Source organism: Pelodiscus sinensis, chromosome 2 (genome assembly GCF_052426305.1).
Source record: "Pelodiscus sinensis isolate ZL-2025 chromosome 2, ASM5242630v1, whole genome shotgun sequence".
NCBI classification, from domain to species: domain Eukaryota; kingdom Metazoa; phylum Chordata; order Testudines; family Trionychidae; genus Pelodiscus; species Pelodiscus sinensis.
Genome location: NC_143053.1, coordinates 195,945,066 through 195,969,905, shown reverse-complemented (window position 1 = coordinate 195,969,905; position 24,840 = coordinate 195,945,066). Strand labels below are relative to the sequence as shown.

Sequence of the window (24,840 nt, the reverse complement as noted above, 5' to 3'; positions counted from 1 at the left end):
TTTCCTAAACCACACAGTCAGAATTATCCCATCTCAGGTACTCGTTCCATTTACTCATCTCTCTAAGGCATGTTACATTCTTGAAGAAGATCAGGGATTAAGATATGTCTAAAATATTATTTGTTCAAAGGGCAAGCAAACAAGAAAAAAATGTAGTATGTGGTATGAATAAACTCTGACCTATGAGTAATTTTAAACTTTGAACCCAAAAGTACATGGGATTGCAACTAATCCATGCTCATTAGCTGGACAGTTACCCAACACAAAATGATTAATTTCAAAAATGACTCCATTGTGATGTCTTTGGCTCCCACATGCTTAAATCACGTGATTAGGTAAAGCAGAAAAGTACAATTAAAACACTGTATTCAGTCAACCTAAAAAAAAATCCCATCACCCCAAAACACTAACATTTTACTCTCTACTATATTGCATTCTGTTGCTTTGAATGGAAACCATTCATGCATTTATTCATACACAATATGTCTAAAAACATACCAAAAAAATGATATGGACTTGGAAATCCAAAAGATATAATGCACCTGGCACTTTAGAAGAACAAAGCATGTACACTTGCAATGGTGCCAATGGTAATCCAGGCATTGTAAATTCAAAACCAAAATTATCATTAAGATCTCTTCAATTACGTTTCCTTAACAAAGCATCCTTGTAGCCAAAATGCAAGTTATTTTAATTGCTACACCATTATTAACACTAAAAACACTGAGTAGGCTGGTGGCACCTGAGAGACTAACAAAAATATTTCTAGTATGAGTTTTTGTGGGCAAAAAATCACTTCTTCAGAGGAATTTGTGTGCAGAAAAATGGGATTATCAGAATTTATAACAGAAAAAGAGTGTGTGGGGGGGAAATGTACCAGTCAATAATTGAGTGGGCTGGAGGTGTACCATGCTTAGCTTTTGATGTCAATGATGTGTTAAATGTAAGGAAGACTGGTTTTATAATAGGCCATCCACTTAATGTCTTTGTTCAGACCAAGGGAAACTGCCAAATTTGCATATGAAGGTCAATTCTGCACTCACTCACTCTCCATCTAGCTGGCTTGTGAAAATCCTTTGTAGAAGAATGGCTACTTTTAAATCCATTAATGAGTGCCCAGGCAGATTTAAATGTTCCCCTATAGGCTTATATGTATTACCATTTCTGATATCTGACTTGTGTCCATTTATCCTTTGTCATAGAGACTATCCAATTAGGCCTAATACATGGCAGAGGGGCATTGCTGGCACTTAATGGCATATATCACATGAGAGGACGTGCAACTGTATGAGCCTCTGATGGCGTGACTTATGTGGTTAGGTCCTGTGATGGTGTTGCTTGTATAAATGTGTGGACAGAGTTGGCAACAGGGTTTATTACAGGGTTAAATTCCTGGGTACAGTTGCCAGGTGTCCGGTAATAACCCAGACAATCCGATATTTTTGTCTCCTGTCCGATAAAAAAAATGAAGACAATACCAGACATCTACAATGTCCAGTATTTTCTGAAATTTTTTCCCTGTCAGGAGGTGAAAATGTCAGACACCTGGCAACCCTACACACACACACACAGCAACCAGGCTCAGCCCCTGGATCCTCCCATCCACTTACCTGGTTCTGCAGGGAAGATGTCTTCTGGCTTGGAGAAGGAAAACAAGATGGCCACCAGCAAAAAGCCTCAGAGGCCTTTCTTAAAGGGGCCATGATGTTTTTATTTTCATTTATTTATTTATTTATTTGCTTAATAACTGGCGGGGTCCTTTTTTTTTCCCTTGACAACTTTGGTCTCCCCCTTATTTTTTCTCAACAGATTTTTTTCTCTGGTGTTTATTTCGGGCTGGGATGGGGGGGGTCGGTATTTTTGGTTAAACCATCTGGCAACCCTATTCCTCGGTGAATGTGTCAGAGGTATGATATGTGGCTGCTGGAAAGAAACTGCTTCAGGTTGGTAGGTTGTCAGTAGGTGAAGATTGGCCTGTCTCCCAAGGCCTGTGTGAGCGAGGGATTGTTTTCCAGGATAGGTTGTAGATTGTCAATGATACAGTGGGGGGGGGGGGGGTGTAAGCTGGGGGCTTAGGGAATGACCAGTGGTGTTCTGTTATTTTCCTTCTGGGGCCTGTCTTGAAGAAGCTGATACCTGGGTTCTCATCTTACTCTGTCAGTCTGTTTCTTTACTTTCCAAAGTGGGTACTTAAGTTTTAAGAATGCCAGATAGAGATCTTGTAGGTGTTTGTCTCTGTCTGTGGGATTGGCGCAAATTCAGGTGTATGTTAGGGCCTGGCTGTAAACAATTATCATGTGATGTGTCCTGGATGGAAGTAAAAGACTGAAATAATTAAATAAACAAGATCATTATGCCAGGGTCACCCGGCTTCAAGAAATGTTCGCAATGCCGAGATGCCATGCCCGCATCAGATGGGCAATCTCGGTGCATCATGTGCCTAGGGGATGGGCACATCCCACAAAAGTGCACACACTGCACTACATTGACTGCGCCTGCAAGGCGAGACAGGGAACTGAGATTAAGGATGCTTTTGTTTGACAAAGCCCTGCAAACACCCGGCACAGATAAGCAGCCTAAAGGCATCTCACAGGCGCATGAAGCTCACCCGATCTCTGATGAGCCTCACCGCAGCACTTCAAAATCCACCAGATCAGTACTACGGCCATTATTAACACGACTGGCCATGCTCGTGCAGTAGATGGTACTCACAATCACGATCTCCGCATTGCAGCCGTCTGGCCTCACCGCACCATCCACCTCAAGATCCGCTCCCTTGTGTCACTCCGCCAACTTCTGCGGAAGACACAATCTCAGTACCTGCTCACGAGGAGCAGAGCAACAACCACACTCCACAACAGGAGCAACAGCATTTGGATTCCCCAACTGACCAATAGTCATTGTCACTTGACGATGCAGTTTTCCAAAGGAAATCTTCTCCAACAGAGGACCATAAACAATTTCAGGAGATCTTTAAGAGAGTTGCCGAGTCTCAGGAGGTCCAAACTACAGACGTGCATCAAAAACAGCAGGCCAACAGTAAGTTTGACGTGTCGATTGAGGGACTGTGCACCACCCCTTTGACGGAGGCTCCACACGAAGTGCAGAAGTTATTCCATCACCGGTTGAGACCTTATCACCAGTGTTGGTCTTTCATAACCACCAACCGTTGGGTCTAGGATATAGTCACTTCAGGATATGTCATCCCTTTCAACTCAATCCCTCCACCTGCCCCATCTCCCCTGTCCCTTTTCAGGACCACTCTTCTACAGCAAGAGGTCTCCTGTCCACTTACCATAGGAGCAGTGGAGAGGGTACTAGCTCAGTTTCGCGGGAAAGGATTTTACTCTCGGTACTTCCTCACTCAGAAGAAGTCAGGAGGTTGGAGACCTATTCTGGACCTACGCCGGCTCAACCATCACCTGCTCAAACAAAAATTCCCTATATCATCCCAGCTCTCGACAAAGGGGATTCGTTCGCATCCCTCGATTTACAGGATGCCTATTTTCATGTAACGATGCACCCGGCCCACAGGCGGTTCCTCCGGTTCGTAGTGGGCACAGAGCACTACAAATACCAAGTGTTACCTTTCGGACTTTCAGCAGTGCCAAGAATTTTTTCCAAGACTCTGGCGGTAGTGGCTGCCTACCTTAGACATCTCAACATCATGATCTTCCTGTATTTAGACGATTGTCTACTGAAGTCTCCCATCTTGGATGAAGCTACACAGGCAGTCGCCACTACCACAACAGTGTTCAAGGCTCTGGGGCTCATAATCCCTAACGCCAAGACACTCCCTAGAATTCATCGACCGCAAGAGCATACTTACCCATAAAGAGGTTTCATGTTATCCAAGACTTAGTTCAGACTGTATCAATTTCTCCCAAATCACATCTACTTACCTGCCTACAGCTGTTAGGGCACATGGCTGCCACCACATATGTAGTTCCGCACACAAGACTTCATCTGCGAGGCCTTCAACATTGACTATTCATGCTATACAACAGAAATTGCCATCATTATTGCTCATGAGTGGGCATCAATGCAGCTTCCTTAGGGGATGCCTTCCTACTCGACCGGAGTCATCACCCCTTGTTCTATGCCTTTCCCCCCTCTTCCACTCATCCCCAGGGTACTAGAGAAAATAGCATTGGACGGAGCAACAGTGATTTTGATAGTGCCCCTTTGGCCCCGACAGATGTGGCTAACGCAATTGTCCCAAATGTCAGCAGCCCAGCCACAGCGACTACCGAAGCTATACAACTTACTATCTCAGCAACACGGTACAATGATTCACCCACACATCGATTGCATGCACCTCAATGCATGGCTTCTAGTTGGCTCCAAGCTCCAGAACTGAGCTGTTCTCAGGCTGTCAAGCATGTGCTTATAAACACATAAAACTTACCTCCATAAATGGTACCAGTTCCATTCCTGGTGTTCAGCAACAGCTTTCGACCCTCTTTCCTTGCCTATCCAACAAGTACTTGATTACATCCTGGACCTGAAGATGATGGGTTTGGCAATTTCTTCCCTCAGGGTTCACCTGGCGGCAATCTCAGCCTTCCATCCTCCCATCGACGATCATTCATTATTTGCACACCCACTAACCAAAAGGTTTTTGAAGGGGCTCAAGAATCTGTATCCCGCTCACAGGATTCCACCAGAGACGTGGGACCTAGCTATGATCTTGGACACCCTGACTTGCCCCCCCTTTGAACATGTAACCTCCACATGCTTACGACATGTGACCTCCGCATGCTTACGACAAAGGTGGCGTTCCTGCTTGCCATAACTTCGGCGCGGCAAGTGAGCGAATCACCATCTCTCTCTGCCAATCCGCCATATACCTTATTCAATGAGCATGGAGTAGTGCTTCGTGTTCATTCTCCCTTTCTCCTGAAAGTGAATTCCATCTTTCATATAAATAAACCCATAAGCTTGCTGACATTCTACCCAAAACCTCATTCCACCGTGGAAGAATCACGTTTGCATACGCTGGACATCAGAAGAGTGCTGGCCTTTTATCTTGACAGAACACATGTTTTCAGGAAGTCTCAGCACCTTTTCTTATCTATGGCTGAGCGTTCAAAAGCCCAACAACTCTCCGCACAGCGCATTTCCAATTTGATCGTCTCTTGCATCACACAATGTTATGACTTGCGGAATAAATCTTTGTCGCATCAACCTCATGCCCACTCCACTAGAGGCATGTCCACATCCACGGCTTACCTTAAGGGTGTATCATTACAGGACACATGCCTTGCAGCAACCTGGTCATCTACTCTTACCTTCGCCAGACATTATGCCCTTACAAAAATACTGAAGAGCGACTCTGCAGTGGCCCAAGCAGTTCTGTCCACAGCACAGAAACCATAAGTCCGAAGCACACGTATAGCATTGCACCACTGCTACGTACTTACCTTGAGCGGAGCACCCACAGGGACACTACTCGATGAAGAAGAGAGAGTTACTCACCTTGTGCAGTAACGTCTGTTCTTCAAGATGTATGTCCCCGTGGGTGCTCCACATCCCGCCCTCCTCCCTGCTTCAGAGTTACTGTTTTTGTCTTTTCAGATGCTTCTGGCTGGGAGGAACTGACGGGGCCAGACCACACTCAGCAAAAAGGTGAGAATGGCATGAGACAGCAGGCGAGCATGCGCGGTCCGGCTAGGCTACTGCTGATAAAGATTCTCCGAATTGCGGCGCCGGGACAAGCCCGACACCTTGAGTAGAACACCCACGGGCACAAACATCTCAAAGAACAGACGTTACTGCACAAGGTGAGTAACTCTCTCTTATAAATTGTCAACAGATTGGAAATAGTTGTGGGTGAAGACACAGTCACATAGTTCAGCCACCAGGTGAGCTGGGGCATTATCAGGGATACCATTCCTGACAGCTTGTAGTCCATCCACATGTGGAATGTTGATTGTAAAAAGCTTCTACATCCACAGTGGTCAGGATGGAGTTTTCAGGCAAATTAATGATGCTCTGCAGTTTTAACACTGATTATTTTCGATACTGTTTGCTGGATGTTTTCAAGGTACTCAATACACACACACCCCTCCCCAAATATAGCTGGTTTAAGTTTATATATATATACTCTGTTTTCATTGATTTTTTCCTTACACATTCTGATCTATCAGTGAACATTTTACCTGTGTTTGAACTATGATAACTGTTCCCAATGAATGTGGTTTTTCATCAAATCACCTTTTTTTGTGTGTGTGCGCCTTCTCTCAGTCCTGGTAAGAAAGAGTCAATGTTAAAATACATATAGAGAGATGAGTGCCATATGAAAGAAAATGCTGCTGCACAGCAGAAAAGGCTCACATATGAGTTATTTATTATTTAAATATTGACCCTGTAGTCTGCTTCATCCACAAGACAAAGGATGGAACAATACCTTCTCCAGAAAGGTCCCAAGCTAAACTGGAACTTCAGCTTCAGCTGCACTCAGAAAGCAAGGAGTGCAGGGGAGGAGGGCAGATCCCCTTTGTAGCCCCCTGATTGAGGTGCGCTCCATGGGACATTTCAGTCATTCCAGCAGTTTACAGCAGCCTAAAAGCCTAAAGTCTCCCTGGGATACATTATGCTCTGCCCATGTTCTCCAGATAATAGAGTGGTATAGGAGCAAACTATCGAACTTAACAAATAGAAGAGAGAGAATTCTCAATTTTAAGCTTTTTCCTGCCACCACCATTTCACCAGGGGTCCAAAATGGAGGTCAGGGTCAAGTTCTATTAATGTCAGGAGAGCCAGGATTTCATGCCAAGAATAAAAGTTTCTCCCTACTTGCCCTACACTCAATGCCTGGTGATTAGAGTTTAGAATGCCCCTCCGAATGTCACAAATGCTGCCATCCTAAGTAGTAGCATAATAATGGAATCAGGCCTTTCGGCAGCAGTTACATGCCATACGTAAATATTTGTATAAAGCACTTAAGGGTTGGTTACCAAATTCATTTCCTCCTGCTTTGATGCTGAATCAGAAGGACGATATCAGAGTTTCCAGCATGAAAAATGGAACTGGTTTATAGATGACTAAAAATGGCATCTACAGTCTGTTAATCAAATGAAACAATCTGTAAAGGGCCAGCCTAGTGCTATTGCGATTCAGAACTTTCTATTCCAATTGTACAACTTTCCTCTGCCTGATTTATTACTATGATTTTATTAACAATACTTTCTCCTACCTGCCTGCAGTGATTGCTATGTAGTTCTCAGCTAAGCCCTTAACTGGCATGCTTTTTTTAAGGAAAACTTTCACCCAAGCTGTAGAATCTCAGTAAACTAAATGTCACCATACACGTTCTGAAACACATTTCCATAGGGGAAAAGTGCAGCTAGCCTATGGGCACACAGTATACATACAATGACCTAGCCAGTCAGTACTATATGCAGTCGTTTAGCTGCTCCACAGCGTGAGATGTGCTATTAAAGCAGGGTAAGGGCTTACTGGGGAGTTCGGCTGCAATAGCTAACGTGAACTGCACTAGCTATTCCACCCCAGCTCTCCATGTGGACGCACTAATGATACATCTACACTTGGAGCTGGGAGTGTGATTCCCAATCCTAGCAGATATGCTCAGGCTATGTCTTAGCAAGCTAGTTGCCAAATACAGTTGTGTAGCAGCAGCAAGTGACATGTCCCAAGGGCCCCCCCACTACAATCCTCCCCAAACCTCCCACTCCCCTACCTGTGTGTACTTAGGGCAGTTGTCTGTGCTGCTGGTGCCTGTGCTATGATGGTTGCACTATTTTTAGCTCACTTGCTTGACCAGAGCTAGTACCATTATGGGGGTAGGTGATTCCCAGCTTGTGTTCCCGTTAGTTGTCTGTTCTCAGCAAGGAAACAATGACAGAACTATCAGTTTCTGTTTTCAGATGCTGCTACAAATCCCACTCTGATGCCCCAGCTCTACTCAGTATAGACACATGGGAGAGAGAGAGGGGAAGAGTAAGGAGAGAAACTGAGCAGCAGCCCTGGACTCTGAGAGCACAAAAATGGGGAATGGAAAGGGGGCTTGTGTGGAGGGCAAGAGGAGGGGTCAGCTCCTGATATACGGCACTGCAGCTGCTCCACAGTATGCTGGATTGGAGTGGTAGGTGGAGCAAGTCAATGCAGCGTTTAGGCAGCAGGAAGGGATGGCTGTGCAGAGGGGCTGGTGAGTGGGCAAAAGAGAGTTTTGTACAAAAAGGAGAGGGGAATGTTACTGGAGCTATACCAGAGAAGAGAGGGTTGCAGGAGTCTAGGGGCAAATTATTGCTTCTGGGACACAGTGGAACTTGCAGGGCTCATCCATGCTGCTACCTGGGCTGCCTGGTGCACTAGAGTAGTAGTGAGACAGGGAGCCTTTAGAGAGGTGTTGGTGCAGAGATACCAGCAACACTGCCTGGTGGGTCAAAGAGCCAAGAAAGCTGTCCTGAGAGCTCTTGTCAAATATCATGTCCTTGACATATGTTATTCCCCCTCGGCCTTCCCTGCACAGTCCCATTGCTGTATTGCCCCACTTCCTCCTCTTTCCACGTTCCTTCAGCTCCCTGACTAACAAGGCAACAAGCAAAGCTGAGGTTGGTAATTCAGGGACAGGATGTGCTTGGAGCATCCTTTTCTGTTTCTAGAGGTGACAGCATTATCCAATGGCTAGGGAACTGAGCTGAGAGAGAAAGATTCTATTGATGACTCTGCCAGCAAACAGCTTCCTGGCCTTAGGCAAGTCACTTAACCTCTCTGTGCCTCACTTTACTCCACCTGCAAAATGGGGATAATTATATATAGCTTCCTTTGTAAACCACTTTGAGAGCTAGAGATTAAATGGGTTGTGTATTAGTATTGGGGAAAATATGTGTGTACACAAACCACACCAATCCATTCTCCCCTCAGCACCTCACAGGAAAGAGCCCGCCGAACTTTTATAATACTGCAACTGTATTGAATGTAGAAGTGGACTATGGTATTACAGCATTGTAGGGATCACCACCTTCAATATTTAAATCACACCATTCCAGATTATAGTCTATGTAACTTGTGCTTAATGTTCACAAGAAGCAGACAAATGGTAAATTCCTTAAATGAAATTAAAATATGGTAAATCCAAAACTGACTAAGGGAATTTCGTTGTCACTCAACATTAGTAAACCATGGAATTCATTGCTATAGGATGTCATCGAGGCAAAAAAAAAAAAATAGCAAGCTTCAGAAAGCTGCAGATAACAACACTATCCAGAGTTATACCAGTTAATGCTAACAAAAAAAAAATTAGAAGAGAGATTCAATTTCATGCTTCCGGGTTTAAGCCAATCTCTATTAGGAAGTTTCTTGCACTTAACACTGAAGCATCTGATGCAGGCCACTATCAGAGACAGAATATTGGAGTACATGGACCATGAATTTAATCCTGCATGGTAATTCCTGTTCCTGTGAGTCTACAGAACTCTGAAATTAATTGTAACATGCTGCAGGGCATAGCAATTACCATTCACCTGCCAAAACTGTAGAGAGGATTTTTTCCACTACACACCACCCATGACTAGTAAGAATACTTGCAGGCTGCAGAATCTTTGTGAGTGGAATCAGTTGAAACAGGTAACATTTCAAGATCTCAGTAGCTCAGTCCTTCTGGGGGGATTCAGGCCAATTCTGAGTGATCAGAATTAAAGTAATTCTTCCCCATGGCAAAATCTCTAGCAACTGATCTATTAGAAGAAAAGATAAGAAATATAGATAATGACTTCTCATAGGTAAAACTGAAGTGTACAATTGAGGACCCACTCCTAGCAGCCTAAGGCATCTGAGCACAGAGCAGGTCTAGTCCAGGGCTGGGGGTGGATGCCCAGCTTACCTGAATCCAACCCCCGAGGCTCAGGGCTCCCCCCCCAGCATTGGGGAGCCCATGCTGGTGCTTCAGTCCCCCCTCCCGCCCATCATGGAGCTGGAGCACACAAAATCTACTAACTTGGAACCGTGTTCCCTCAGACCCAAGAGCCTCTGACCAGACGGGGCTGATTAATCCCATGAAGCTCTGCCACCCCGCAGCTTAGAGGGAACATTGGCCTGGACCCTTCCCCCCTCTCCAGCTCTGGTGTGCGAAGGGAGTGTCTGTCTTCTTCTCACTCGGGGTCCACATCAGTGAGGGTTTGGTTTTGTTGTTGTTGCTTCTTACTTGGGTGCAGCCCCAACTGATTTTTCTGTGCGTCAGTGGCCCCTGACCCAAAAAAGGTTCTCCAGCCTTGTTGATAGCCATCATGTGTTACCTGGAGAATGGTCAGGTCAGTGAGGCAATTTGACAGGTAGCTGCAGGCAGCTCCCATTTAATTTGCTGAAAGGGGCAGGCTTGGCAAGTCTATCTGAGATGATGAAGAGATGCAGGTCAACCGACAAGCAAACCTTATGGCTGTGTCTAGACTGGCAAGTTTTTCCGCAAAAGCAGCTGCTTTTGCAGAAAAACTTGCCAGCTGTCTACACTGGCTGCTTGAATTTCCACAAGAACACTGATAATCTCATGTAAGAAATCAGTGCTTCTCGTGGAAATACTATGTTGCACCCGTTCAGGCAAAAGTCCTTTTGCGCAAAAGGGCCAGTGTAGACAGCTCAGATTTGTTTTGCACAAAAAAGGCCCGATTGCAAAAATGGCGATTGGGGCTTTTTTGCGCAAAAGTGCGTCTAGATTGGCCACGGAAGCTTTTGCGCAAAAGTGCTTTTGCGGAAATGCGTCCGTGCCAATCTAGACGCTCTTTTCTGCAAATGCTTTTAATTGGAAACTTTTCCATTAAAAGCATTTGCAGAAAATCATGCCAGTCTAGACATAGCCTATGAGTTTTGGCACCATCCTGGAGCTTCCAGTCCTCACTCAGATATGCCATGGTAGCGCTATTTGCCATTGCCTGTCTCATGTGAATGTTCATGCTTTTGTAATGCCCCTACAATGTAGCCCAATAGGCTCTTCTCTCAGGTACCACAGTGCTGTGTTTTCCCAGTTGGCTCCAGCCTCCTGGCATCCTTCATCGTCATAGCACAGAAGTGGAATTGGCATTGTCATTGCACAGAAGTGGACTTCAGCTGCTTCTCTGCAAACAGGAATGAGAGAATCACTTTCCCACCAAAAAGTACTAGAAGCCCATGATGGATATATCCTGAAGTCTCACACTGGATAAGGATCATGAAAGCTGCCAGGGAGCCTGGAAACTTGACATTGCCTTGCTGATTTTCCCAATTCCCAACGGGTCCCAAATCTCCTCCCTTATCTTAAAGACCCTGTCCTCTGAGGAAATCGTAGAATACTAGAAGGGATCTCAAGAGGTTATCAAGGCCTGTCCCCGGCTTTCACAGAAGGACCAATCACCATCAAGACCATGCCTTATAGATGTTTGTCCAACCTGCTCTTCAATATCTCCAATAATGGAGATTCCACAACCTCCCTATGTACTTATTGTGGTGTATAACCACCCTGACAATTAGGAAGTTTTTCCTAACGTTCAACCTAAACCTCCCTTGCTGCAATTTAAGGCCATTGCTTCTTGTCATATCATCAGAGGTCAAGAAGAACAATTTTTCCTTCTTTGGCCTTGTAACACCTTTATAGGTACTTGAAATCTGCTGTCATGTCCCCTCTCAGTCTTCTCTTTTCCAGACTAAACAAACCCAATTGTTTCAGTCTTCCTCCTAGGGTCATGTTTTCTAGACCTTTTTAATCATTTTTGTTGCTCTTTTCTGGACCCTCTCCAATTTTTCCACATTTTTCTTGAAATGTGGTGCCCAGAACTGGACACAATATTCCAATTGAGGCTTAATCAGCACCGAGTGGAAGAATGATTTCTTGTGTCTTGTTCACAACACTCCTATTAATGCATCCCAGAATCATGATTTGCTTTTTTTGCAACAGCGTCACACTGTTGACTCATATTTAGCTTGTGGTCCACTATTGCTCCTAGATCCCATTCTATAGTATCCTTCAGGGGGTAGCCAAGTTAGTCTGTACAGAAAAAAACAACAAATGGTCTCGTAGCACTTTATAGACTAACAAAACATGTAGATGGTATCATGAGCTTTTTGCCCACCAGACCATTTGTAGATTTTACTTGTACTGCTGCTGAGGCCTCCAGTTCTGAAGGGGCCTGTAGCAACCCATCATGTAATTTAAGATTACCTTTGTGAGAGCGTGGGGAAGGAGGAGATAGAGGTGTCTAAAATTGCTTTTGAAAACACATACACCGTCAGGAACGGTTTATGAATCAGAAGACTAGAACCATGAAGAGAAGCAACCTGATGGCCTCTGTTTTCTAAAATCTGTTGTGAATTCACTACCTAAATGGTAGGCCTCAAGGTCTTGAGTGAGAAAGAGGCGTTTCTCAAATACTTGCTTAAACTCTTCAAATTCAGGATGATATAGACCTCCCAGTAGAGAGGTTTCTTTCTAATCCTCCCCCAATCAGCAGGAACTGACACAATGTGCTGAATGTTGTAGACAGTTAAGGTTGTGGCTATTGCTTTCCTTTGCTTGAGAGCTGGGCAAGCAATGGGAGAAACTGGTTGAAAACAGAGACTGAAGCAAACTCCAAGAATTGCCTATCGATTTTTATGTCCAGCGTAGAATACTCTCAACACATCCGAAAAAACATTTACTCCAATTAGCAAAGCACTAATGTGGATGGACATACTTTCAGAGTAGGGAAGCCATTCCCTGCTAGAGGCAAAGAGACATTAAAAAGTATGGAATTATTTTAGCTTCTGAAGAGAGCTCCTAATGGACTTGCCCTTGTGCCCTGGGCCATTTGACACACTTTTAAGTATCGGGCATGGGGAAAGTCTTTTACATCCAGCATTTGATAGAAGTACTTGGTGAAATTTTTCAACAGAAACTATTTTTTCAGAAAAAAAAATGCAGACAATGACACCAGACTATTTTACAAGTTCATGTTCCTTTTTGACATATTTCATTTTGACATTTCGTTTACATTTCCTTTTTAAACATTTCAAAATATTTTAGTGCTTGAAATCAAAATGGTTTGATTTTTTTCATTTTTTGGTTTTGCTTCACTAAAATTTCTGTTTTTCAAAATGGCTGGAGAACTGAAAAATCCATTATTTGCCCTACTCTATAACATAGGTAAATTCTGAAGGACTTTTTATAAGAGTCTTATCTCTGAAACCCTTGGTCTCTTATTTAACTTTCACTTGCATTTATCTTATATATTGTTTTCTGGAGAATGAATGCTCCCTCATACGCTTATAGTAAGTAGCATGCAGTGTAAGTCAAATGGCATGTAATGTAACATATCCTTCAATAGTTTGGCAGGAGATTTAATAGCACACATTTTTAAAGATTGCTAAAGAATGCTCACAACCCCTCTATAGGCTTATAATAAAGGAGACAGACAGGCAGGGATTAGGGCTATTGTTACTATCCATTTACAGTGCAGTATGTCATATCCACACATCTTTTTATGGCTTGGACTCAGATTTATATTTAAGGAAAGAAAGATTCTCTAAATGAAGCTGAATGGTGTGCAAAGTACTCCTGGCCTCAGCAGGCATGTAGAGGCAGACAAAGGACAAATCATAAGACACATCAAAATTAGATAACAGCCGTGACAGGGTCATTCTAGTAATTTTAGACTGAATATGGAGAAAAAGAAACCCTCTGTCAGTAATTGGTTCAGTTACTGCACTTATCCCCAATTTTCTGAACTGTCAAGCCTCATTTCTTCTGTTATTTGGATTGACAATCTTCTCAACAGTGTTTCTCATTATGGCTTGAAGGACACTGTGGTCTGGTTTCACTGTGGAAGCACTGAACAAGTGAAACACAGCTTACTATTACTTTGTCCATAGTGTTCGGTAATGCTGATAATGATATTGGGCACCTCTTCACACACTGGTAATTTTCTAGACAGACCAGTTGACAGAGCTGTAATTCATCAGCCGTGGTCTTGGGTGTAATAGACTGTGGCAATGCGGCAAGTGTCCCAATGTTAACGATTTGGGTTAAACAAAATGGAGAGGCTTCTGATGGTCCAGCTGCTGTTTTCATATATTCTGATGCAGACACATGAAATAATAATTCACACAGGGACTACAGGGAATGTGTGTGTGCAAGGAGGAAAGACATTAATTAAATCATATTGTGATAGGCACAGTTTTCTTTGTAGTTATCAATAGTCATCTGAAATAATATCTTTTATGGAAACCATTTAATTCATTACAGATTCCATATGAAAAAGGATTCCACTTCTAGCAAGCCATTCAGCCTTTAATTAGATTTTCCTATTACTGATGCTCACATAATAAAGGTTACGTTTGCATGAAATTTATACACTTAGAAGACATTTAAATTTGCATAGAAACATTGTGTGAAGTCACCATATGCAAAGGGCTATTAACTGCATATTATTTCCCCATAAATGCTTATCTCTATCTCTCTATTCAATCCTCAACTTTATCTGGTGTTGTGACATTTTATGGCATTTAAATGTCTTGCTGTGGGACTTTGTTCTCTCCTGCATGAGCACAGTGTGCACTGTCCCTTGAACACTGAGGCAGCCCTAACATGGCAGAAGAAACAGAGAAGTGGCGGAATGATTAGAGGACACTGGTTGCATTGCCAGTTATTTCTGATGTAAATGATGTTGCACAGTGAGGCTGTAAATACCAGCTGAAAGCTAAGATATTTCCAATGGTTTCTACTGATATAAATCTGTCAGGAACTAAGAGATGGGAAGACTGTGGTAAACTAGATTTAATTCGACCTTAACTGGAAGTTCCAAGAGGGGAAATTTAACACTAGACTAGTGTCTCACAACAAGAGATATTACCACATACTGTACAATTGGTCTTGACATAGTTTCAATCAACCTGTGATGTCTCCTTCCATATGCTCCAAAGTTCTTCCTAAATTACTCCACTGAAAAGCAGGAACCCAGGGCCTGATCATTTGAAAACCATGAAAATAATATTTTTTATAAACCTAACAAACTGTGATTAAAGGGCACACATTTTATAGTCTGGAGCTCACCTTTAACTGGGGAATTGTATTTCCTAACTCCTATAATCAACTTTGACTTCCTTGTTCCTCTCAAAAGCATCTGCTCCCTTCCTACTTCTAATCCACATCCTAGCCCACCACTTCCCCTGCCTATCGCTCCCCCTCCTGGACTATTGCAGAGCTGGGTTGGACCTGTTGAGTCTACGGGGAGAGGAGGCTGTACAGTCCGAGCTGTAGGAATTTCAATAGCCAGGGATAAATTTCTTGCATTTTGTGTGAAAAGGGCTATGATCAGGATACAGTGAAGAGGTGAAGAAAAAGCTGAGGCAGAGGTACCAGAATGCAAAGGAGGCAAACTGTCACTCCGGTTCTATGCCAAAGGCTTCCAGTTCTATAAGGAGTTGGACGCTATCTGCAGTGACAACCCTTCCACTACCAGGAGCCTTGAGGACACTTCAGCGGGGCAAGAACTATGGGAAATAAGCAGGTAGAACTTGAAGAGCTAATAAAGAAACACAGCTATGATGTAGGACATGTCTACACTACAGTGTTATTTCAAACAACAAGGTGAGTGTCCACACAGGAAGCCTGTTATTTTGAATTATTTTGAAAATTTTTCAAAATAACAGACTTCTTATTCCAGAATAATAAACCCTCATTTCACGAGGAATACCACCTATTTCAAATTGCTGAGTACTCAAATCCAGCAAGATACCATGGATTGCCTCAGTTCACCCTTCAATGGTAATGTGGACGCTTCATTGCAGCTATTTCAAAATAGCTCCTCTCCACGGCCATTCAAAGTAATTACTCCCCAGTGCTTCCTGGGGCTCTAAATCGAGGTAGCACATCCACATTAGGGGAGCTTGCCTGGGACTAATTTTGAGGCGTCCCTGTAGCATGGATGTGCTATTTTGAAATAGTTGTTTCGGGAGTTGTTATTCCAAAATAACTTATTTCAAAATAACCTTGGGCTACATCTACACTGCAGGCTTTTTGCGCAGTGGAGCATCTACACTGCACGTGTGTTCTTGAGCAAGTAAATTTACAGTAAAGCGTCGGAACAGGGGGCTTCTTGTGCAAGAGTTATTCTTCTCCCCACGAGGAATAAGCCCTCTTGCGCAAGAGCTCTTGCACAAGAAGGCAGTGTGGACAGGCAACAGGGGTTTCTTGCACAAGAAACCCCTATAACTAAAATGGCCATCAGAGCTTTCTTGCTCAAGAGAGCGTCCACACTGCCCTGGATGCTCATGCACAAAAGCACATCTCTTGCGCAAAACCACATGGCAGTGTGGACGCACTCTTGCGCAAGTACTTTTGTGCAAGAACTCTTGAGCAAAACAGTTCTTATGCAAGAAGCCTTGCAGTGTAGACACACTCATAACTGGTATCACAGAGATTTGGTGGGATAATAAACATGACTGAACTATTGGAATAGAAGGCTACAGCTTGCTCAGGAAGGATAGGCAGGGGAAAAAGGTAGGAGGTGTTGCCTTCCATATTAAAAATGAACACACTTGGGCTGTGTCCAGACTCCATGCCTCCGTCGACGGAGGCATGTAGATTAGCCAGCTCGGAAGAGGGAAATGAAGCCGCGATTAAAATAATCGCGGCTTCATTTAAATTTAAATGGCTGCCCCGATCTGCCGATCAGCTGTTTGTCGGCAGATCGGGAGAGTCTGGACGCGATGCCCCGACAAAGAAGCCTTTCTTCATCGACACAGGTAAACCTGGTTTCACGAGGCTTACCTGTGTCGATGAAGAAAGGCTTCTTTGTCGGGGCATCGCGTCCAGACTCTCCCGATCTGCCGACAAACAGCTGATCGGCAGATCGGGGCAGCTATTTAAATTTAAATGAAGCCGCGATTATTTTAATCGCGGCTTCATTTCCCTCTTCCGAGCTGGCTAATCTACATGCCTCCGTCGACGGAGGCATGGAGTCTGGACACAGCCTTGGACTGAGGTGGAGATGGATATATGAAACAAAGTAGTTGAGAGGCTTTGCGTTAGATTAAAGGGGGTAAAAAAAACCAAGGGTGGCATCATGCTAAGGGTCTATTACAGACCACCTACTCAGGCAGAAGAGGTGGATGAGGCTTTTTTTCGAACAACTAATAAAATCATCCAAAGCTGAAGTGTGGTGGAGATGGGTGATTTCTTCTATGGGGAGTGTCTACATCAGCCTAAGCCAGCACCACACTGATGGAAAGCCTTGCAATCTTGTTTCCTTACCTACTACCTTCATGCTGCCTTTCTACTGGACACTGTCAAAGATCCATCATTACCGATGCCTTCCCAATCACGAGATCGATGGCAGGCAGTCCTAAATATTGCCCATTGCTCAGTACCAGCAACATCATAACTACAGCAGCTAGTGAAAAGTTCTAATGGGTTTGTACTTTTCCACAGGCGTTTTAACAGGAATAAAATCATTCTTTTAATAATAGAAACACACCAACCAACCAACTAGTGCCCCACACCACCCACACAGAAAATGATTATTACTGACCATGTAGCAAGGTCTTGTTCAGATTAAGTTGATTTTTTGCGCCTTTTCTTTCCAGCCATCGTCTATTAAGCCAAGCTCTTCGTAATAATATTATTTTGCCAATTTATCTAATTAGGTGCTTTATGTAATTCTGTAGAGTAGAGTGAACTACTCGTGACTGTCATCATTAGATTAAAGAGCTGACAATTGATAGAGATAATTTTGTCTTAACAGGTTGTAACCTTTCCCAGCACAACGCCTCAGAGGAGCTCTCCAATTACATCAATAATGCTTCTAGGGTGAATGAAGAAATTTGCTTTTTAAAAATCATGTAAACAGAATCTTCAGCAGCTTTGTGGAAGGTTTCCAGTCTGCCTGCAACTCATTGCTTTGCTGGAAAGAAAAAAGCAGTGACTGGTTATTAATGCCTGCTGTGCCTTGCTTTGATAAGCTGGAATTTTACCAGTGATTGGTATTCTTAGCTGGATACACTAAAGTTTGGGAGGTGGCTTTCGGAAGGCATCAAGTGAGGTCGACTGAACCATCCCTACAATAACAGCACTTGGATCAGACAAATGACAGGTCAACAAGTACTTGGAGAGGCTCCTGGGGAGGTCGGGAGGTTTATTTTTAAAAAAATGCTGCTACAGAAATTATTTTTAGGCTCAAGACACTGCTTGCTCAGTTACATATAGCTAAGCACTACTGACAGGCCACCACTTCTGGGATGAAGGGCAGTAGCCAACCTAATAATTGAACAGATGGCTAAGAAACCTGCGGGCTAGGAGGAAGGGAAGAAACACTTTGGAAAATAATAAAGAACCACATTGCTCAAGAAGCAGCAGAGACTTTGCTTTTGTGGCCTCCTGTCCAGCCCATTACACTTGCTGCTAATAGACATATCTTAGTTTATCAAAGCAAGAAAAATATATTATTAATTTCTCATATGCGAATTTATTAACACTACAAAAGCTTTCTACAGTCACACTTGCGCTATTGCACAGTCACAACAGAATTGTCTTTGTTGAATTACCACTGGCTCTTTGAACTTCGGTATGTAATACAGAAAGAGGGTTGCAAGTCTGGATAATGTTGAAGACCAGTGTCTGGATTTTTAAGTGGTTTTCCTCAAGTCTTTACTTTCATCGACCCTGGAGTACTCAGAGTTCTTACTGTACAGATGCAGGCTGCAGGGCATGATAGAGGAAACTCCACAGTAAATCTGATTTTGCTACAAAAGGCAGTAGTAGCATATCACCATTTCTGTGTCACAGCCATAACCAAGAGGTTTTTTGTGTGCACGTAAAATGAGACCTGCTCAGAAAGACTGGAAAGAAAATACTTTTCTATTAATATACACATGATGCAGTTTTAGAAGCACAGAATCCAATGAGGGAGCTTAGAAGCAATAAGAAAGCAAGCGACCTTGCATTCATCTAGCTTGATACCAAAAATCAGAAGGATTAGTCCCCAGTATGAAGTCTATGTGGTTAAGAGATGTGCTAGGTGGTAAAGCTGCTTTTGCTTGTTGGTCTAAGGGGACTTTTACACCAAACCACTCTACTTTAATTTCCTTTGAATAAACCAAACCTTTATAAATCAGAGTCTGAAAGATGTTGTGCGGTGGCTAATTTATTTACTGTTCTAGCCAAAGTTAAGGGGCAGCTGCAGTTTAGTGCCTATGCACAAAACTGGAACTCTATTCCCCTGATCGACGTGCTCTCTGACCATGGGCACGTCTGTCGCTCAGTTTCTCCATCTGTAAAATGTTGACAAAACCCATACCCCTTTCCAGTGTCCTTTGAGACCCCCAGGTGAAAAGCAGCATAAGTAAAAAGTGGTAAAGAAAAGGAATGAACAGATGATCTTTTATGAAGTTTTCCATTTTGATTTTGGTTTGATTAATGACATTTGAGATAGGGAATATCGGTTAACTGAACGATCGATTAACCTCATGCATTCTTATCAGTTACTTGACTATTCTATAGTCCCCGGGGATGGGGCTGTCGGCCCCAGGCCCACTCCCGAAGAGCCCCCTGCCACTCCACACTGCTCCCTCTGTATCAACTAATTAGTTAATCAACTACACTATTACATCCCTAATTTGAGATTAGTTAATAATGTGGACCTAAATTAACATGTAAATGTGTTTTATATCATTTGGTATAAAAGAGCATGAAGACCACTGGGTCTAGGTCATTGGTATGGACGATGGAGCGACTATATAAGGGAAGAACACAGCGAGGGCTGAACCGTCCTTTTGAATGGCAGCATGTGACACACACACGGTTCAAGAAGCAACATCTCATCAGAAGCTTACTTGATCTCCATGTATGGTGCTCCATAGTGGAGGGCCCTGCAATGTTCTTGTTCTTCCTGTCGATTGTTATCCAGACATGATCCAATGCTGCAGCCTGTTCCTGTCCTCAGATCCATCTGCAAGTATAGGAACACCTATGTTAATCTCCCACATGCATGAGGGGTGAGTTATTTGTAATTCTATCTTTTGTTTAATAAATCTTTCCTTCAGTTTCATTCCACCCAAGATCAGTCATGCTTCCAGTGATTCAGACACAGGAGGATCTTACAGTTGATAGATACTGAGTTAGCTGGATCCATCATCATATGTGGCATACCTTTAACTAGGTTGCTCCCAGCAATGAAACAAATCCAGCACTTTGAACAGTAATCTTTTCATTAAGTCCGTTATCTAAATAGGCTTTCACCGTTATTTTATGAAGTTTTAAAAAAAGATAAGAGTCAGATAGACAATTTTGCCCTTAGGTGGAGAGTAGACTGGGGGGGGGGGGGGGGGGAAGGAGACACTACACTGTGTAATTCTGCCACTGTACTGATGCTATATAAACAAGAAACACACACCTCAGCTAATTGCATGAATGAATCTTTAGGACTGGGTAGACAATGAAGCTGGGTTTCATAATTGCCTTAGAGTAGTATATCATTTTTATAGAATAAAATACTTAACAATTGGCTGTTTCAGTGAAAATTAAATTAGAGTCCATTTAGCTCTTACACTCTGTGAACTTTAAGTGGACAAACAACTTTAGTTGAGTTTGTACATAAAAGATCATGCTTAACACTGTTTACTTTCTCTAATGCCTGCAGTTCAGTCAATCAACTTGTCTCAAGTACAGCTTAGGGCTGGAGGGGTTTTTATACTGATGCAAACAGCTTGGAGTACTTTACAAATAAAATAGAGACAATCAACCATAAAGCACAAGCCCTTACAAACGAGTTAAAATGTTAGTAATGTTGAAACAAGCTGACAGAAGCAAAGATTAAGAGTTAAGCCTTAACTTCAAAAAACACTTGCGAGTGAATTAATGCTTATGAAATCCAGGCATCAAGGAAGCATACACGGTATGCAGCCTTCTTAAACTGGAGATGAGGTGCAAGGCAGTGTATCTCTCACCAGGGCCTCTCTCGAGTAAAGGCTGAAAACAGCTCAGTGATTCTGCAATGTGAGCCAAGAGAATTTGTTCAGTACAGCTCAAAAATGTTCTGTCCAAATACAAAATGTATGTCCCATCATGACCCATTACGGCTAGCCTGCTTTGCATTGTCTGGTATCCAAAAACCCATAGATCTGCAAGGACATGATGACTGCTGTTATTTCCCTATCCCCAATCTTTTCTATATACTATTTTCAAAAAATGTGCATGTGTTGAACATAAAAAGCTACAGTGGTATGAAGGCTTTCCTTTGCCCCCTCCCTTATCACTAAAAAATTACCTTTAAGGACCGCATCCTAAATTACACATTGAGTCAAATTCTACTGCCTCTTGCACTTATTTCAGTGGAATTAATGACTGCACAGGTGTAACACCAAGGATAGCAGGTAGTCTACTCTCTGTTCTGGCATTCCTAAACTATGTAAGCACCATGGGTCAAATATTAAGGACATTTATTCATTCCCCTATCTGACAAATCTCTAAATAAAAACTCAGTAAGGAACAAAAAAAATGGATCCAGTATGAACAAAGGTGGGCCTAACAGCCTTAATTCTAAAGGTATCCTAGAGCTTCATAGCAGGAGACTTGAAATTAAATATTTACTTAAACTACAAGGGTACGTCTACAGAGCAGGATTATTTTAGAATAACTTAAGTTATTCCGAAATAACATACTGCACCTCTACACTACAAGCCTTTATCTTGAAATAATGATACGCTAGAGGACTTCTTACTCCGACTCATAGTAACCCTCATTTCACAGGGGGATAAGGGAAATTGAAGGAAGAGTGTTCTTTCTTCGACTTCCTGCTGCATGGCCAGCACCAAAAGCCGAGTTAAACTATTTCAATATAGCTGAAGTTGCGTAGCTTAATTTAACTTTAGTCCTGCTGCGTAGATGTACCCCAAGTGAAAATGAACTTGGTGGGTTTTTCTGGCACTTGCACTAACTTCCTATCATGTTCCATTTTGGTTTAGCTAAAGCAACATCTCCTGACAACTATTGCAGTGGTGGGCAACCTGCACATGCAGCCCATTAAGGTTCTATGTGTGGCCCACAAGATATTTTATTTAACGTTCCCTACGTGCAAGCTTGCCAAATTCTGCTGGTTTCCATTCAGGTAGCTTTTCCTATTGGCATTACTGAAGAGACACACACATAAAGCAAGGGAATGCAAAGTGACATGCATGCTGATTGCACACATCATTGACTGTGGGAGCTGTGTGCTCTCCCTGCATCCAACCAAAGGGCTGTTATGGTTCTATAGGTAGACCTCACAAATTCTAAGTTCACACGTGCAATTAGTAAAACTACCCTGTTCCGGGAGATCATCTTGGTTATGACAATCTTGCAGCCCACTGAAATGAAGAAGGGCCACTCATGCGGCCCAGTAACTAGTCCAGATTGCCCATCACTGTTCTAGCATGTGACTGCACTAAGTTCCTTTAGTGGGAGTCTCTCTTATTTGGTTTGAACCTAGAAGCTGAGCACTTAGAACCTGAACCACAAAACGCTTAAGCACAAGCTTAACTCTATACTGGTAAATAATACGGTTGACTTCAATGGAATGACATACGTGCTTAAAATTAAGTCTCTGCTTAAATGCGTTATGGATTGAGACCAGAGTGCGCAGCACCTGGTAGGACTGACCTCGCTATATGTTTGTGCTGTGCCTTACACAGTAGGGCCCAAATCCCTAAAATATAGATTATAAATCATATTATTTTCTTGACATAGAATCATAGAGCTGGAAGAGACCTCAGAAGGTCATCAAGTCCAGCCCCCTGCTCTAGCCAGGACCAATTCCAACTAAATCAACCCGGACAGGGCTTTGTCAAGCCGAGACTTAAACACCTCTAGGGATGGAGACTCCACTACTTCCCTAGGTAACCCATTCCAGTGCTTCACCACCCTCCTAGTGAAATAGTTTTTCCTAATATCCAACCTGGACCTCTCCCACCACAACTTGAGACCATTGCTCCTTGTTCTACCATCTGTCACTACTGAGAACAGCCTCTCTCCATCCTCTTTGGAACCTCCCTTCAGGAAGATGAAGGCTACTATCAAATCCCCCCTCACTCTTCGCTTCTGCAGACTAAACAGACCCAAGTCCCTCAGCCTCTCCTCATAAGTCATATGCTCCAGCCCCCTAATCATTTTGGTTGCCCTCCGCTGGATCCCTTTTGTAGTGGGGGGCCCAGAACTGGACACAATACTCCTCACCAAAGCCGAATAAAGGGGAATGATGACATCTCTGGATCTGCTGGCAATGCTCCTCTTAATGCAACCTAATATGCCATTAGCCTTCTTGGCTACAAGGGCACACTGTTGACTCATATCCAGATTCTCATCCACTGTAACCCCCAGGTCCTTTTCTGCAGAACTACTACTTAACCGGTTGGTCCCCAGCCTGTAACTATGCTTGGGATTCTTCCCTCCCAAGTGCAGGACTCTACACTTGTCCTTGTTGATCCTCATCAGATTTCTTGTGGCCCAATCCTCCAATTTGTCTAAGTCATTCTGGACCCTATCTCTGCCCTTAAGCGTATCTACCTCTCCCCCCAGCTTAGTGTCATCCGCAAACTTGCTGAGGGTGCAATCCATCCCCTCATCCAGATCATTAATAAAGATATTGAACAAAACCGGTCCTAGAACCGAACCTTGGGGCACTCCGCTAGAAAGCGACCGCCATCCTGACATCGAGCCATTGATCACTACACGCTGGGCCCGGCCTTCTAGCCATCTTTCTATCCATCTTACCGGCCATTTATCCAATCCACAATCCCTTAACTTGCCGGCAAGAATATTGTGGGAGACCGTATCAAAAGCCTTGCTAAAGTCAAGGTATATCACATCCACTGACTTCCCCATGTCCACCGAGCCAGTTACCTCATCATAGAAGCTAATCAGATTGGTCAGGCACGACTTGCCCTTTGTGAATCCATGCTGACTATTCCTAATCACTTTCCTCTCATCCAAGTGCCTCAATATGGATTCCTTAAGAATCCCTTCCATGATTTTTCCAGGAACCGAGGTAAGACTGACCAGCCTATAGTTCCCTGGATCATCCTTATTCCCTTTTTTGAAGATGGGCACTACATTTGCCTTTTTCCAGTCATCCGGGATTTCTCCCGATCTCCACGACTTTTCAAAGATAATAGCCAAAGGCTCCACAATGACATTTGCCAACTCCCTCAGTACCCTCGGATGCACTAAGTCCGGACCCATGGATTTATGTACGGTTAGCTTTTCTAAATAGCTCCTAACCTGTTCTTTACCCACCACGGGCTGTCCATCTTCATCCCATCTTGCGTCACTTGGCGCAGAAGTCCAGGAGCCAACCTTGTCCGTGAATACAGAGGCAAAGAAAGCACTGAGTACTTCAGCTTTCCCCACATCATCTGTCACTACGTTACGTCCTTCATCCATTAGGGGCCGCACACCCTCTCTGATCACCTTCTTCTTGTTAACATGCCTGTAGAAACCTTTCTTGTTATCCTTCATATCCTTAGCCAGTCGCAATTCCATTTGCGCTTTCGCCTTCCTGATAACCCCCCGGCATTCTCGAGCTATACCTTTAAACTCCTCCCTGGTCATTTGTCCAACTTTCCACTCTTTGTAAGCTTCCTTTTTGTGCTTAAGTTCACCAAGGATTTCCCCTGTAAGCCAGTCCGGTCTCCTACCATGTTTGCCTCTCTTACTACGTGTCGGGATGGTTTCTTTCTGTGCCTTCAATATGGCTTCTTTAAAATACTGCCAGCTGTCCTGGACTCCTTTCCCCTTCATGTTAAGATCCCAAGGGATTCTGCCCATCAGATCTCGGAGGGAGTCAAAATCTGCTTTTTTGAAGTCCAAGGTGTGTATTTTACTACTCTCTTTTCTTCCTTTGGTCA

General features: G+C 43.4%; 1 long non-coding RNA gene across 2 annotated transcripts in view; it reads right to left on the bottom strand.

The window, feature by feature from the left end:
- LOC142827305 (uncharacterized) overlaps positions 1-24,840 on the bottom strand; it is a 58,075-nt gene that overhangs the window by 21,300 nt on the left and 11,935 nt on the right. Inside the window, exons 2-3 of one of the 2 annotated variants that reach the window (XR_012901966.2) lie at positions 19,795-19,910; positions 18,090-18,661 (exon numbers count right to left, since the gene is read on the bottom strand). This is a non-coding gene — a long non-coding RNA (uncharacterized LOC142827305). Of the gene's footprint in view, positions 1-18,089; positions 18,662-19,794; positions 19,911-24,840 lie in introns of those variants that run through there. The other variant, XR_012901965.2, reaches the window with a different exon arrangement.